At 44.1% G+C, this 16,189-nt stretch overlaps 1 protein-coding gene across 8 annotated transcripts in view; it reads right to left on the reverse strand.

Moving 5' to 3' along the window:
- The window catches only part of LOC126292237 (uncharacterized), a 277,635-nt gene extending 263,409 nt beyond the window's left edge, over positions 1-14,226 (reverse strand). For 2 of the 8 annotated variants that reach the window (XM_049986115.1, XM_049986114.1), the window contains exon 1: positions 14,070-14,194. The gene's annotated coding sequence lies outside the window, so the exon portion shown is untranslated. Of the gene's footprint in view, positions 1-13,766; positions 13,920-14,069 lie in introns of those variants that run through there. The other 6 variants (XM_049986122.1, XM_049986119.1, XM_049986118.1 and 3 more) reach the window with 6 other exon arrangements.
- Between the last annotated feature and the right edge of the window lie 1,963 nt (positions 14,227-16,189).

Genomic DNA, 16,189 nt, shown 5'->3' on the forward strand with positions numbered 1-16,189 from the left:
ACTGTTGCCCCTGCAACTACTGAAAAGGCTGCTGCCCCTCTTCAGGAACCACACGTTTGTCTGGCCTCTCAACAGATACCCCTCCGTTGTGGTTGCACCTACGGTACGGCCATCTTTATCGCTGAGGCACGCAAGCCTCCCCACCAACGGCAAGGTCCATGGTTCATGGGGGGAGGTAGGGATGATTAGGAGTGTTGAAATCCTCGCGTACTGACGTATGACGCAAGTGACACCCAATCACCTGACCACGTTCAAAGTCCGTCATTTCTGCGGAGCGCCCGATTCGGCTCTCTCACAATGTCTAATGACTACTTATGTCTCTGATATGGAGTACCTGGCAGTAGGTGGCAGCACACTGCACCTAATATAAAATACTTACGTTTTGGGGGGTGCCCCTTATTTTTGATCACATAGTATAGCTTCAAGTTCCAAGCATCAAAATGTGAAGATGTCTATAATACACGCATACAGAGTTTCACTGTACTTCTGAAAGTGATTTATCTATACCAGCGAAATAATAACACTCAAAATACTCTAAGCGCTATACGGGCCTCCCTAAAACACGTGAATTTACTGCAGGAGATGCTGCGGGTAGGATTCTCGTTCTGCGCATCCGAATGTTCAGTCCATAGATATTTATACAGGGTGTTTCAAAAATGACCGGTATATTTGAAACGACAATACAAACTAAACGAGCAGCGATAGAAATACACCGTTTGTTGCAATATGCTTGGGACAACAGTACATTTTCAGGCGGACAAACTTTCGAAATTACAGTAGTTACAATTGGCAACAGATGGCGCTGCAGTCTGGGAAACTCTATAGTACAATATTTTCCACATATCCACCATGCGTAGCAATAATATGGCGTAGTCTCTGAAAGAAATTACCCGAAACTTTTGACAACGTGTCTGGCGGAATGGCTTCACATGCAGATGACATGTACTGCTTCAGCTGTTCAATTGTTTCTGGATTCTGACGGTACACCTGGTCTTTCAAGTGTCCCCACAGAAAGAAGTCACAGGGGTTGATGTCTGGCGAATAGGGAGGCCAATCCACACCGCCTCCTGCACGTTTCGGACAGCCCAAAGCAATCACACGATCATCGAAATATTCATTCAGGAAATTAAAGACCTCGGCCGTGCGATGTGGCCGGGCACCATCTTGCACAAACCACGAGGTGTTCGCAGTGTCGTCTAAGGCAGTTTGTACCGCCACAAATTCACGAAGAAGATCCAGATAGCGTGATGGAGTAATCGTTTCGGATCTGAAAAATGGGCCAATGATTCCTTTGGAAGAAATGGCAGCCCAGACCAGTACTTTTTGAGGATGCAGGGACGATGGGACTGCAACATGGGGCTTTTCGGTTCCCCACATGCGCCAGTTCTGTTTACTGACGAAGCCGTCCAGGTAAAAATAAGCTTCGTGAGTAAAACAAGTGCTGCCCACATGCATATCGCCGTCATCAACCCTGTGCACTATATCATTAGCAAATGTCTCTCGTGCAGCAATGGTAGCGGCGCTGAGGGGTTGCCGCGTTTGAATTTTGTATGGATAGAGGTGTAAACTCTGGCGCATGAGACGATACGTGGACGTTGGCGTCATTTGGACCGCAGCTGCAACACGGCGAACGGAAACCCGAGGCCGCTGTTGGATCACCTGCTGCACTAGCTGCGCGTTGCCCTCTGTGGTTGCCATATGCGGTCGCCCTACTTTCCAGCACGTTCATCCGTCACGTTCCCAGTCCATTAAAATTTTCAAACAGATCCTATATTGTATCGCTTTTCGGTCCTTTGGTTACATTAAACCTTCGTTGAAAACTTCATCTTGTTGCAACAACAGTGTGTTCTAGGCGGTGGAATTCAAACACTAGAAAAATCCTCTGTTCTAAGGAATAAACCATGTTGTCGACAGCACACTTGCACGTTGTGAACAGCACACGCTTACAGCAGAAAGACGACGTACAGAATGGCACACCCACAGACTGCATTGTCTTCTGTATCTTTCACATCACTTGCAGCGCCATCTGTTGTTGAAAATTGTAACTGCTGTAATTTCGAAAGTTTGTCCGCCTGAAAATGTACTGTTGTCCCAAGCATATTGCAACAAATGGTGTATTTCTATCGCTGCTCGTTTAGTTTGTATTGCCGTTTCAAATATACTGGTCATTTTTGAAACACCCTGTACTATATACTGTGCTGTGGACCCTGGACAAAGACTTCGATAAAGCTGGACATTTGGGTCAAGTCCGATTGCTTCGCGGGAACAAACAGTCTGTCGACGATACTCAAGCCGAAGATCGGTGTTCACCGCAGGGAGAGAGCACAGGACAGAGGTCTTTCTTCGTTTCGGCTTCAATCCTGACAACGTCAGAGTACTCGAGCTTCGCCCTGATTAGCGGCTATGATGTAAAATACACACGAAAGTAACATGGATTTGTGAAAGGGCATTATGGAGACATTCATGTTCAAATGAAGTACTTATTTGTATTAATGAATATGAACTCAAATTCAGTCAGTTGTAACACACTGACAGAAAAAAATTCCCAACAGCAAACAGAAGCTGTGCAAGATAAGAGAAAGTTGGTAGGCGTGTTTCTACATCTGACAGATCACATCTGTTCGGCTGTCACGCTTGTCATAAAACAGTGGCGCTTCGACCATAAATATAATAGACTGGCCCTGACGTCATTTTCGTGGCTCCAACAACTCTGGGCTAAAGGCACGTGAATGTTGGCAAAACACGGTTGTTTCATGTTGCGCTTATGGCTGTACTCAGCGTTTTGTCGGGGGAAATGGCATTACCTTTCGTGTGTAAGTGTTTCAATGATGGTGGAGATGCGTTTATTGAAATCTGCTCAAGTGACTTTTATATGTTTTTTACACTTGAAATTTAGTATCGTGTAAATTAAAGTGTTGAAAGTGATGCCTGTAAAGTCAGACTCATATTAAATTTTGAAAAGATCTGTGATAATTCGGTTACAGAAGTAAGTATAACTGTTTCTCGATTCTACTCATAGGTTCCCTAAGGATGGAAAAAAAGCCGAAGGCAGGTTTGCCTACAGGCCCTGAAACGGAAAAACTTCAAAGTCTCACCTTTCATCTAAAATATAATTTTTTTAAACTGATAGTTTAAACTTTTGTAAAAATAGTAGGAACTGAACCTTTGAAGTGCACTTAAAATTGATACTCTAAAATGGACCTGCTCCTAAAGTCGAAAATTTTGGCACCTATAGTTGACATAATTCCCATATCCCATTTTCTTTTATAAGTGACTAGAGCTCAAAACGCAGCGAATCCAATATTTAAAGTTTTGACACGAGCCCACTATTACTGTTTAAAAGAATTTTAACGACATTTTACTTTAATTGATTATATACAGGGTGATTCAAAAAGAATACCACAACTTTAGGAATTTAAAACTCTGCAACGACAAAAGGCAGAGCTAAGCACTATCTGTCGGCGAATTAAGGGAGCTATAAAGTTTCATTTAGTTGTACATTTGTTCGCTTGAGGCGCTGTTGACTAGGCGTCAGCGTCAGTTGATGCTAAGATGGCGACCGCTCAACAGGAATTTTTTTGTGTTATTGAGTACGGCAGAAGTGAATCGACGACAGTTGTTCAGCGTGCATTTCGAACGAAGTATGGTGTTGAACCTCCTGATAGGTGGTGTATTAAACGTTGGTATAAACAGTTTACAGAGAATGGTTGTTTGTGCAAAGGGAAAAGTTCTGGACGGCCTCCAAGAAGCCCTGATCTTACCCCCTGCGATTTTTTCTTATGGGGGTATGTTAAGTATATGGTGTTTCGGCCACCTCTCCCAGCCATCCTTGATGATTTGAAACGAGAAATAACAGCAGCTATCCAAACTGTTACGCCTGATATGCTACAGCGAGTGTGGAACGAGTTGGAGTATCGCGTTGATATTGCTTGAGTGTCTGGAGGGGGCCATATTGAACATCTCTGGACTTGTTTTTGAGTGAAAAAAAAACCTTTTTAAATACTCTTTGTAATGGTGTTTAACAGAAGGTTATATTATGTTTCTTTAATTAAATACACATTTTTAAAGTTGTGGTATTCTTTTTGAATCACCCTGTATATATTTCCGAATCCCACTCCAGCTACTGCCGGGTCTGGGTGCTGATGAGTCCTCTCCATTTGGCTCGGTCCTCCCACCACTTTGCTTCCACCACTTGCTGCCTGGTCACACCTCTCCTTTCCACAGATATTCTCACTTCCATTTTCCACCGTGTTCTTGGGCGCCCTCTAGGTCTTTTCCCATCCATCTTTAGTTCTTCCATAATTTTGGGGAGTCTCTGGCCATGCATCCTCTTAACATGCCCGTACCATCTTAATCTCTTTCTTTCAATTTCTTCTCGCATACTTTCTTGTTTCAGGTCCTTTCTAATCTCTACATTCCCTACTCTGTCCATTCTTGATTTTCCCTTAACTGCTCTGAGAAATTTCATTTCCCCTGCTTGCAGTCTGCTCCAGTCCCTTTCTGGCATTGTCCATGTTTCTCCACCACAAGTGACTATAGAGATGTAATAATTCTTATACATAAGGAGCTTTGCTCTTTCTGAAACTTCATTACTCAAAATCAGGTGTTTTATTGTTTGGTAGAAATTGCCTCCCTTCTGTAACCTCCTATTAATTTCGTTAGTTATTCTTCCATCCCTAGATATTTCACTCCCTAAATAAGTGAAACTTCCTACCACTCTGAGGGGTTCTCCCCTTAATTTATTAATCTGCAATGGAAAATGGAAGAAATGACAGACGTACTAACAGAGAGGAAGTTAGATATATTGGGATTAATTGATAGCTTACAGTAATTTCGTCCTGCTGTCCACCAGAGCGGCGTTCGATGTATTTGTTAGATTTTATAAATGGTACTGTGGACAAATCCAGGCCAAATATAGTTCTGGCATAATTATTCCCAAATAAAAAAGTAAGTTTTGTTGGAAGTCTTTGGCAGTCAGTTGAGAAATGTGGGTAAAATACGATACAAACATAGGATGGCAGACCGCTGATTTGAAATCCCGCCACATTTTGCCAACAGTCACGTGGTTTATGTTGGAGCCACAACAGCCTTATAGCTTCTGCAGAGCAAGGCCAGTCTACTAGTATCTATGGTCGAAGCAGTGACGTTAGTAGGCCACTATGAGGATTCAAATCAGATTTGGTTTCAGTATGCGCTGTAACGGTCGTGAGCGTTAGTTATTTGTAAGATCGGACGCAGTGAGTTGATGTTCGTCACAAATTCCTGTAAGACGACGAAGACGCCATTATGATGAACTCGCTAAGTTTGAACGAGGACGTGTAATAGAGGTACGAGAAGGTGGATATTCCTTCCATACTACTGCAGAAAGACTTGACAAGAATGCAAGCATCGTGCATGACCGAGTGCAGAGGCGGTAGAAAATTACCGACCCATCAGTCTGCTGAGCGCGCTCAGCAAGATCGTTGAGAAGGTAATATTAAAACGACTCACTAGGCACTGTATCACATACGACACCCTGAGACTGAAGCAATTCGGCTTCAGGAATCACCACTCAACAACTCCTCCGCGTCGTTGAATACGTAACACACGGATACAACACAAACAAACCGACTGTGGGCGGTGTTCCTGGACATTGAAAAGGCTTTCGAACGTCTGTGTCACGGCTTTCGAACGTCTGTGTCACAACGGCCTAATACGCAAAGTTAGTGACGCAGGGCTCCCCGACGGGCTCGTACGTCTCATACACTCAGATCTCACGGACAGGAGTTTCAATACCGACGTGCAGGGCAAACAATCGACACGACATGGTATCCAGGCAGGAGTACCCCAAGGAAGCATCCTAGGGCCCTTACTGTTTAACCTATACATTAACGACGTCCCAGCTACACACAACACGACGGTGGCAATCTACGCAGATGACACCGCCATCCTTGCGCAAGATTGGAAGCCGTATAACATTAACTCACGACTACAGACTGCACTTAGAACGGCGGAGCCTTGGTTGGTGAAATGGAGTGTTAGAGCAAACGTCGACAAGTGCGAAGCCGTTCTGTTCACTAGAAGAACGAAGCAACTCCGCTAACATCAGCACTACAACCCAATAACACTACACACACGCCCAATACGTTTCCGCGAGAAGGTCAAATACCTCGGTGTCTGGCTGGACAGGAAACTATTCTGGGGGTACCACATTCAACATGTGACCAACAAAGCTAACGCGAGGCTCAAACAACTCTACCCTTTGCTTAACAGGCGTAGCACACTGAATAGGAGGGTGTCTAGGTCCATGTACATGACACTTATTCGACCTCTGTCTGGGGATACGCTGTGCCAACTCGCCTGCTCAGAATCATAAGCAACGCTCCGCGCTACACACGCATCGCGGACCTTCACCGGGAGTACCGGCTAGATACCATCTTGCAGGTATTCCAAAAACTCTCCACACGATGTACAATAACACGAGACACTCGCGCTACCTGTTTATCCTTTCTCTGGGTAACTACGACCACAACCATAGATGGAAGCATAACAGACCAAAGACACTACTGGCTAGGAACTAAACATCTATGGTCCATAGCACGCTAACACGACAGTACTGGCGAGTGCCTGCAACACAGCTACTACTGGTAACCCCAGATGCTCGACCCGCCGAAAAACAGGCAAACGCAGGGAAACCGTATTGTACACAGCACGCAAACCAGCCACACACAATCCCTATACCGTCTGTGAGCCGATCTATGACCGATCGCCCACTAATGTACAGCGGCCTCGAACTGTTGCAGGGACTCAGCAACTGCAGCAAGCCCCGCAACGAGCTCCAGCAACGACAAAGGTAACGATGCACGATACCTCGCACTAACACAACCACACCTTGCATGCACTGTCGCAGATAGCTAGCCGCTACTGCCCTTGCTACCCGTCCTACTGTCGCAGAGGTTTTTTTTTCCCTTGGCGCTTGCCTTGGCACTTTTTTTTTTCCCTCTGACCTTACAACCGCTACCCTTCGATCGCTTTCGTCCACTTTCTATCTCCTGATGGACCATGTTAATGAGTAATCTTACCCAGATGTATGGATAACATCACAGCCCGCATCCTGTGACTCCTGATACGGAGGTGACAGTAGAACTAGAACTTTTTGTTTGGTCACCACGTTGGTGTGGGCGTCGAGGGGGTCCGGAAAAAAAAATGTTTTCTGTTGAAAGCTGGTTCTGCCTCGGTGCCAGAGAAAGCAGTATGTTGGTTAGGAAGAGGCCACGTGAGCGCTTGCAGCCAACCTGTCAGCGGCCTAGACAAACTAGCCCAGCAACTGAAGTTATGGTCTGGTGTGTGATTTCGTATGACAGTAAGAGCACTCTTGTGGGCACCCCACGCACCCTGACTGCAAATCTGTACGTCAATCTCGTGATTCGACCTGTTGCGCTGCCATTCACAAACAACATTCTAGGGGGGTGTCTTCCAACAGGATAACGCTCGCCCACATACCACTGTTGTAATCCAACACGCTCTAAAGAGTCCTGGCCTGTTCCATCGCCAGATCGGTCTCCAATCAACTACATTGGCACATCATCGCTCAAAAACTCTAGCATCATCCACAAACAGCATCAACGTGCCACAGGCATGGAACTCCATCGCACAAACGGACATTCTGCACCTATAAAACCCAATCCGTGTCTGTTTGGATGCATATATCCAACATTCTGGCAGATGGACAAGTTATTAACGTACCAGCATTTCACATTTACAATGGTTTATCCCGTACGCACATTAAACTGTGATCTTGCAATATTAATAACTTAAATACGAGGGTTGGAATTTTAATAGTGGCAACTACTTATTTGCGGCTCGTAAAAAATAGATACGGATTTCAAAGCTTTACTGACCTTGAGAGTAGTCACCAGCATTGTGTATAACCCGTTGCCAGCGATGGGGAAGTCGTAGGATACAAGGGAATCTCCCCATCGCACCCCCCTCAGATTTACTTGTAAGTTGGAACAGTGAGTGGATAGGCCTTGAAAAACTGAACACTGATCAATCGAGAAAACAGGAAGACGTTGTGTGGAACTATGAGAAAATAAGCAAAACATACAAACTGAGTAGTCCATGCGCAAGATAGGCAACATCAAGGAGTATGTGAGCTCAGGAGCGCCGTGGTCCCGTGGTTAGCGTGAGTAGCTGCGGAAGAGAGGTCCTTCGTTCAAGTTTTCCCTCGAATGAAAAATTTAATTTTTTATTTTCCGACAATTACTATCTGTCCGTCCGTCACTTTTTTGGGAGAGATTATCACATCCACAAGAAAACCTAAATCGGGCAAGGTAGAAGAATCTTTCTACTCATTCGTCAAGTGTACAAGTTTGATGAGTCGACAACGTATTTCTATCATGTGACGCACATGCCGTCACCAGTGTCGTATAGAATCTATCAGACGTGTTTTCCTGCGGAGGAATCGGTTGACCTATGACCTTGTGATCAAATGTTTTCGGTTCCCATTGGAGAGGCACTTATCGCACGGTTTTGCGGTGCGGTCGCAAAACACAGACACTAAACTTATTACAATGAACAGAGACGTCGATGAACGAACGGACAGATCATAACTTTCCGAAAATAAAGAAAGTAAACTTTTCACTCGAGGGAAGATTTGAACCAAGGACCTCTCGTTCCGCAGCTGCTCACGCTAACCAGGGGACCACGGCGCTCCTGAGCTCACATTATCCTTGATGTTGCTTATATTCCGCATGGACTACTCTGCTACTTTGCTTATTTTTTTCATAGTTCCACAAAACTTCTTTCGGTTTTCTCGATTGATCTGTGTTCAGTTTTTCAAGGCCTATCGACTGTGGCAACTTATAACTAGATCTGAGGGGGGGGGGGGGGGGGGGCATGGGGAGGTTCCCTTGTCAGCAGTGCCAGTTGTGTTGACAGTTCGAGCGGCGCGGTCTATTGCTCAATGAATTTGTAGCAGTTCTCAAGTGAATACCGTGAAGTGTTTCCTTCAGTTTAGAAATCGAGTTGAACTCACGAGGGCTTAAGTCAAGGGAGTGCAGTAGGTGGTATAGCACTTAGCAGCCCCATCAATCAAACAAATCAGTAACAGCTTGCACTGTACGTGCATGTCTTGCAAAATGATGGTCCGGTCCTGCAGAAAGTGTCATCACTTCCGTGTCTAAGAAGGTCATAGGTCGTGTTCCAGAAATGAACAGCATATTGAACTAGAGCACCAGGAACAGCATAATGCGTGGACCAGCAGCGCACAGTGGATCGATGTGAACTAGTCGCTGGACGTCACCGAGTAACAAATCCGTCAGGGGCATTTCACCACTTCTAAAGCTGCCCATGTCACTGTGGTGACGTCACGAAGCAGACCGCGTGTCCTGACTGACGGGAACCACCGAGTACTGCGGAAGGTGGTTGTACAAAAATGTCATGGAATCAGCGGAAGGAATCACTCTTGAGTTCCAAAGTGCTACGAACGATCTAGCTAGCACAATGTCCATAGTAAGCTGAAAAAGAATGGAGTACAGTGGTCGAACAGATGCTCCTAGGCCACACAATTTTGTAGTCAATGCTAAGTGATGCTTGATAAGGTGACGCAACTAGACAGTGAGTGATTACGAGTGATTAATCACACTAGGTGTCAATCCGATGGAAGGGTTTGAGTTTCGCGAATGACTCGATAACGTTACCTGCCAGCAATGAGGTGAAGTGCTGAGCACATGGGTGTGCTAAGGAGGTAATTTTCGTGTTAGGATGTTGTCCCTTCATTATCCTCGATAAAACGCAATGTGCGGAAGGATATGAACACATTTTACAACGTCGTGTACTGTTTACGGTAGAGGAACAGTTCCGAGACAATTATTGTAGGAACATGGGCAGATCACATAACTAATGAGGAGGTATTGAATTGGAGAGAAGTTTGTGGCACAACTTGACAAGAAGAAGGGATCGGTTGGTAGGACATGTTCTGAGGCATCAAGGGATCACCAATTTAGTATTGGAGGGCAGCGTGGAGGGTAAAAATCGCAGAGGAAGACCAAGAGATGAATATACGAAGCAGATTCAGAAGGATGTAGGTTGAAGTAGGTACTGGGAGATGAAGAAGCTTGCACAGGAGAGTAGCATGGAGAGCTGCATCAAACCAGTCTCAGTTCTGAAGGCCACAACAACAACAACAACAACAACAACAACAACAACAACAACGCACCCTGTCAAAGTATAATATGTGAGGTAATGGTTTGTGGACAATAACATTCCTGAAATAGACTGGCCCGCTCTGAGCACCAACTTGAACCCAGTGAGTACCCTTGGAATGATTCAGAATGTCGATTTCGCTCCAGTTTCGGTTTGGCAAATGCGTGGAGAACGTTACCTGCCATCATGTGTAGTGCCAGCAAAGAAGTGCGGAGCACTTGGGTGTGCTATAGAGGTGTTTAGGATGTTGTCCCTTTATTGTCCTTAAGAAGATGAAGGATATGAACAAATGTTACAGCATCGTCTGCTATGTACGGTAAAAACAGCCGGATACGATAATTGTATCACCTGTCATAAAGCATAATCTGCGAGGCAATGGTTTGTGGACAATAACATTCCTGAAATGGACTGGCCTGCCCTGCGTTCCACCCTGAACCAAATGAGTACCCTTGAAATGTGTCACAACGACGATTTCACTACAGATCACAGCATCCTACATCAGTGCCTTCTCCGGTTTCGGCTCTTCAGGAGGAATGCACTGCTCCTCCACAGGCATTCCGACACCTCATCGAAAGTTTTCTCAGCAGAGTTCATCACAAAGGCGAAGTGTGGACACACTCCATATCAGTAGCCAGAAATAGGTGTCTGAATAGTAGAATTGTGAAGGATGTACTGTTGGTAGGCATTCGTGTGTGTGTGTGTGTGTGTGTGTGTGTGTGTGTGTGTGTAATATATCATAGTTTCATGGACTAGTAATGGTATTCTTTGTACCCCTTGTGTGTGATGTAAGCTGACAGGATTAAATTCACGTGGTTCTACTGACAGCGTTCTTCCCAAATCATATAGCGATCGAGGTTGCTAAGGTAGTGTTAAGGCATTGGACTTTCAATCGCAAGAAGTTAGAACCCCTGACTTATTTCCTATGACTTCACTGAAAAAACGGCCTGCCTCCTGTCCCATCATTGCCGGATTCGATCTAAGTTTTTGTATGTTTTATATATGTATAAATTATATATGTAGTTGTTGTGTTAAATGGTCAAAGGGTAAATAAATAAAAAATAAGTCAGTGCTACCCAAGACACGTTAAGAGACCGCACTTAACCTCTAATTTGCAGACGCGTTCGGTAGCCGTGCGGTCTTAGGCGCCTTGCCACGGTTCGAGTCCTGCCTCGGCCATGGCTGCCAGTTTTGTCCTCAGCGTAAGTTAGTTTAAGTTAGATTAACTAGTGTGTAAGCTTAGGGACCGGTGACCTTAGCAGTTTGGTGCCATAGGAACTTACCACAAAATTTAATTTTCACCGAAAAGTAGAGGAAGTGTAATTTAAGATATTTAGCCATTTCACCTCCTGTATATTAATGAACCGGTAGGATTTGTTTGCCAGTGAACAACTGTGACACTTAAAAATTTATTTTGTCTTTCGCGAGGAATATTTTGTATCTAGCACTACGCTAAGATCCATTTCACATATTTTAATGGGTGGTGAGACTTCCGCCGGGGGTGGATGACAATATATACAAAATTCAAACGACGGAATCATTTGTGTAGTTGTGAGCAGGGCGAACATTTCCTAAGAAACTGTTAAGAGAAAAACGTAAGTCAAACGTTTACCAGTGAAAAGTAGCCCAATTAAATGCAATGCCTCCTTGTATCGATCTTCTGTTCAATGTCGCGCGTAATATTCTACAAAATAAGCGAAGATTCGTTAAATATACAACACAGGGTCATTGAATTTACTTCAATGATTTTGGATTTTCAAAAAGGATACAGTGGAACGGATGTTGGCAACCACATACCTAGACCTCAACCTACCGGTCTGGCATCGAAACTTACAAGATTTTATTTCCAGAATGACATTTTCACTCTGCAGCGGAGTGTGCGCTGATATGAAACTTCCTGGCAGATTAAAACTGTGTGCCCGACCGAGACTCGAACTCGGGACCTTTGCCTTTCGCGGTCAAGTGCTCTACCATCTGAGCTACCGAAGCACGACTCACGCCCGGTACTCACAGCTTTACTTCTGCCAGTATCCGTCTCCTACCTTCCAAACTTTACAGAAGCTCTCCTGCGAAACTTGCAGAACTAGCACTCTTGTAAGAAAGGATATTGCGGAGACATGTCGTGCTTCGGTAGCTCAGATGGTAAAGCACTTGCCCGCGAAAGACAAAGGTCCCGAGTTCGAGTCTCGGTCGGGCACACAGTTTTAATCTGCCAGGAAGTTTCAAGATTTTATTTATTTATTTATTGGACGGGCGTGTCATTGTTACACTCGAGAGAAAATGAAAAAGGCTTGGATTATCGGCAAGATGTAGGGGAATCAACTAGATCTTGCAAGGAGATACTGGTTGATAAGAGCAATAACTAAAAGTTACAACACCTACGCTTTTATAAATAAAACTGTCCTGTGCATAATACATGGTTCAGGCGGAGTTCATTACAACCTGTGAAGCGATCTGAAAGATTTTGTAAACAAACTGAAATAAGAGAGCGCATATCTTTTAACAGTAGTATCAGAAGCGTGCTAACAAAACAGGCAGAATCAAGGGAACAACACGACATTTGATGTGTACCGTACACGTAATGGGGGTCACACCATCCATCCCCTTCTTACCTTTTTTGTCATGGGGAATGAGGGAGAGGCATTCGCGTACCTAACAAATTTCGTAATGTTCTGATTTTGGTTCTACCTACCTATGAATAGACTTCTGATGTGGTACTATTCAAGTTCGTATGTCATTTTTCCGACTGCATTTTTAAAATAAAGTACAGCTGAAGCAGTAAGCTAGTGTTTTCTAAACACCATCAAACGTTAATAATAATATATAAATTTAAGCCATGAAATGAGCTTCAGAACTGGACGTTTCTCCTACAGCCTGCTAATATGCAAAGGCGATTTGCCTAGACGGGAGACAGAACAGTACACTGATTGCACTGCTATTCAAAGGAGTTCTGTTTGCAATGAATAATCTTAGGCACCACAGTTAAAACTCCATTTCTCGAATTCTTCCACAGCTCTGGGTAGTCCTCTGCATCACACCTGCACCCACACACACGTTTTTACTGGCAGCATCGCTGATTCATTCCGCGTAAACTGCTCGTGGGAGTTCAGAAGATTAACTTACATGGGAATGCTGTCGAACAAGAATCTGCAGCAAGGACAATTAAATTAAGCTATATTTGCTGCTTCTTGTTCGTAAGTTTTGTAGTACTGATGACAATGAACAGACACCCGTATACGGTCGCGTAGGCGAGCTTTCATAATGAATGTAACACGCAATTTATTAGACCGAACCCATTTCTACCAAAACAGGTCCGTCCATACATCAGAAAATATCCTACATTATGTCAAAGACATGCAACCGATAAACTTTCTCAATACTTCTTCCTGCAGAATGTTCTCACACATATCTATCGTAAAACATTTCCACGTTTACGAACGGAAAAGCGTGACAGCGGACGGCTACAAAAAGTTTTGATTTCACGTTCACAGTTTCATGCTATCACAGCCACGGTACTAAAATGTAATACACTAAAGGTGTAAGCAAAACTACAAGTCATGTCATGAAAACAAAACTGCCGGTACCTCACAATATTTTCCTTTCAGCTCGCCCACGCACACATCAGCAAATCAATATTTCCCCGTCACATGCACACATCCTAGCATACAGGCCTTAATAGGAGAACAATTGAATATCTTTCCCCAGCTGCATTTGTTATTAATCAGCGCATCTCTGCAACAAACGACACCACAGCCGTCTTGAAATTCACAACTAAACGGTTTGAAATCATCATACCCACAAAGATATTACAGTCAAAGAACGTACTGTCTTTCCTATGATTATCTCGACGCGATCGATTGTTTAATGACGTACGTCATGTTACGTACCTTAGAAGGAGGTAGAACTGGTATCCGGATGAATAATGCTAGAAGCTGACAAGGTTGCACTGCACAGCGCTGAAACACGGGCAACTGACAATATCCTCACGCGGCTTCTCTCTCTCACCAACTGCCGCTATCCGTTTTCACGAGACCGAGGTCTGGCAAGCCAGCGACGTCACAGTTAAGTGGGGAGGGGGCTGGCGAGTGGTGGGGGGACAGAGGAAAAACAACGCTCGCGCGCCGGCATTTGCACAAAACAAGCGTGCCTCGAAAGCAACAGGGACTTGAGCTTCGGGGAAAAGCGATTTTGCGGAAAAGTGCACTTGATTGCAAACGACTGTGAAATGCACGGCAGAGAGTGCTACCCACGGGCGTCACCAGCACTAAATTATTGGGGACGACGATTCTATAGATAACGTATGGATAACAAGGGTTTCTTATTATTTTTATTTTACTTACAAATCAAGTTCCATAGGACCAAATTGAGAAGCAAATTTCCAAGGTCATGGAACGTGTCAGTACATTAAATTACGACATAAAAGTAATAACAGATAAAAATAAAATGTTTATGAACCCAAAAAAGGTCAAACTATAAGTTTAAGCAATTTCAGTCAACAATACAACAGAATGAGATTTTCACTCTGCACCGGAGTGTGCGCTGATATGAAACTTTCTGGCAGATTAAAACTGTGTGCCGGACCGAGACTCGAACGCGGGACCTTTGCCTTTCGCGGGCAAGTGCTCTACCAAATTTTTTTTGTTTTTAATTCATTTTGTTCGATGTTGTTCGTTGCGGACTTCACAAGACATCCGTTCAAGTTCACCGTTGATTCTTTGACTCAGTTATTTTATTACAGAGAGCACGCAGTCCTCTGACCGAACACACTGAGCTACCGTGCCGGCAACTCACACCCCCTCCTCACCGAGTTCGAGTCTCGGTCCGGCACACAGTTTTAATCTGCCAGGAAGTTTCAACAATACAACAGTTGGCTTAATTTTTCAAGGAACTCCTCGATAGAATAGAAGGAGTCAGCCATGAGGAAACTCTTCAGTTTCGATTTGAAAGCACGTGGATTACAGCTAAGAGTTTTGAATTCTAGTGGTAGCTTACTGAAAATGGATGCAGCAGTATACTACACACCTTTCTGCACAAGAATTATTCGATCCCAGTGCAGGTTTGGTTTCTGCCGAGTATGAACTGAGTGAAAGCTGCCTATTCTTGAGAATAAGCTGATGTTAACAAGAAATGACAGTAAGGAAAATATATTGAGAGACCAATGTCAAAATCCCCAGACTCGTGAACAGGGGTTGACAAGAGATTCGTGAACTTACACCACTTATTGCTCGCACGACCCGTTTCTGAGCCAAAAATATCCTTTTAGAATGGGAAGAGTTACCCCAAAACATAATACCATGCGACATAAGCGAACGAAAATAAGGAAAGTAGACTAATTTCCGTGTCGTTATTTTATTGTTTGTTGGTGTTTATAAAGCAGATATTACGCCATTTCGGAATAGGGCAGTCAATTGAAGCTTTATTTTCGGAAATCTTAAGTTTCGTGCTGTTGTGTGTCAAAAAGATTTCGACACACTTGAAAGTGTTTCATGAAGTGAGATGTTAAATGTGTTTCAGTATCTGTACCGTGCCCAAATCACGTCCGAGAAAGAGCGGAATGAAAAGTCACTGTTCCCATACAATTAGTCCGTTCCAAGCATAAATGGACTGAAACAGCGATACAGTTTCTGTGTCTGGCAAGAGATCGAATCTGATCCCGGTATCCGAGACACCACTGTTTCGAAACAGTGAAACAGCCGTTTCGAGACACTGAAACAGTTCCCCGAATCGATACACTGTATCGAAACAGTGGCCAAGTCTACTAACAGTCTTGTGTTACACTGCACTTGTCAAGAAGGAAAGCTATGAAGAGAGTTCCAAGACACTTCATCAGTACTGTCTAGCTTTAAAAGGCAAAGGACAGGTGGTAAGTAAATATATATTACAAAATATATTCCAATTTACTCAGTTTTACCTCTTCAGTGCAGTAGAACACCCCGTTTATAGGAATTAACCAAAACAGGAGATACTAAGCGGTTGTCCGATGGCATGGTTCCATATGAATTTCCGT

This window comes from Schistocerca gregaria, chromosome 9 (genome assembly GCF_023897955.1).
Source record: "Schistocerca gregaria isolate iqSchGreg1 chromosome 9, iqSchGreg1.2, whole genome shotgun sequence".
NCBI classification, from domain to species: Eukaryota; Metazoa; Arthropoda; class Insecta; order Orthoptera; family Acrididae; genus Schistocerca; species Schistocerca gregaria.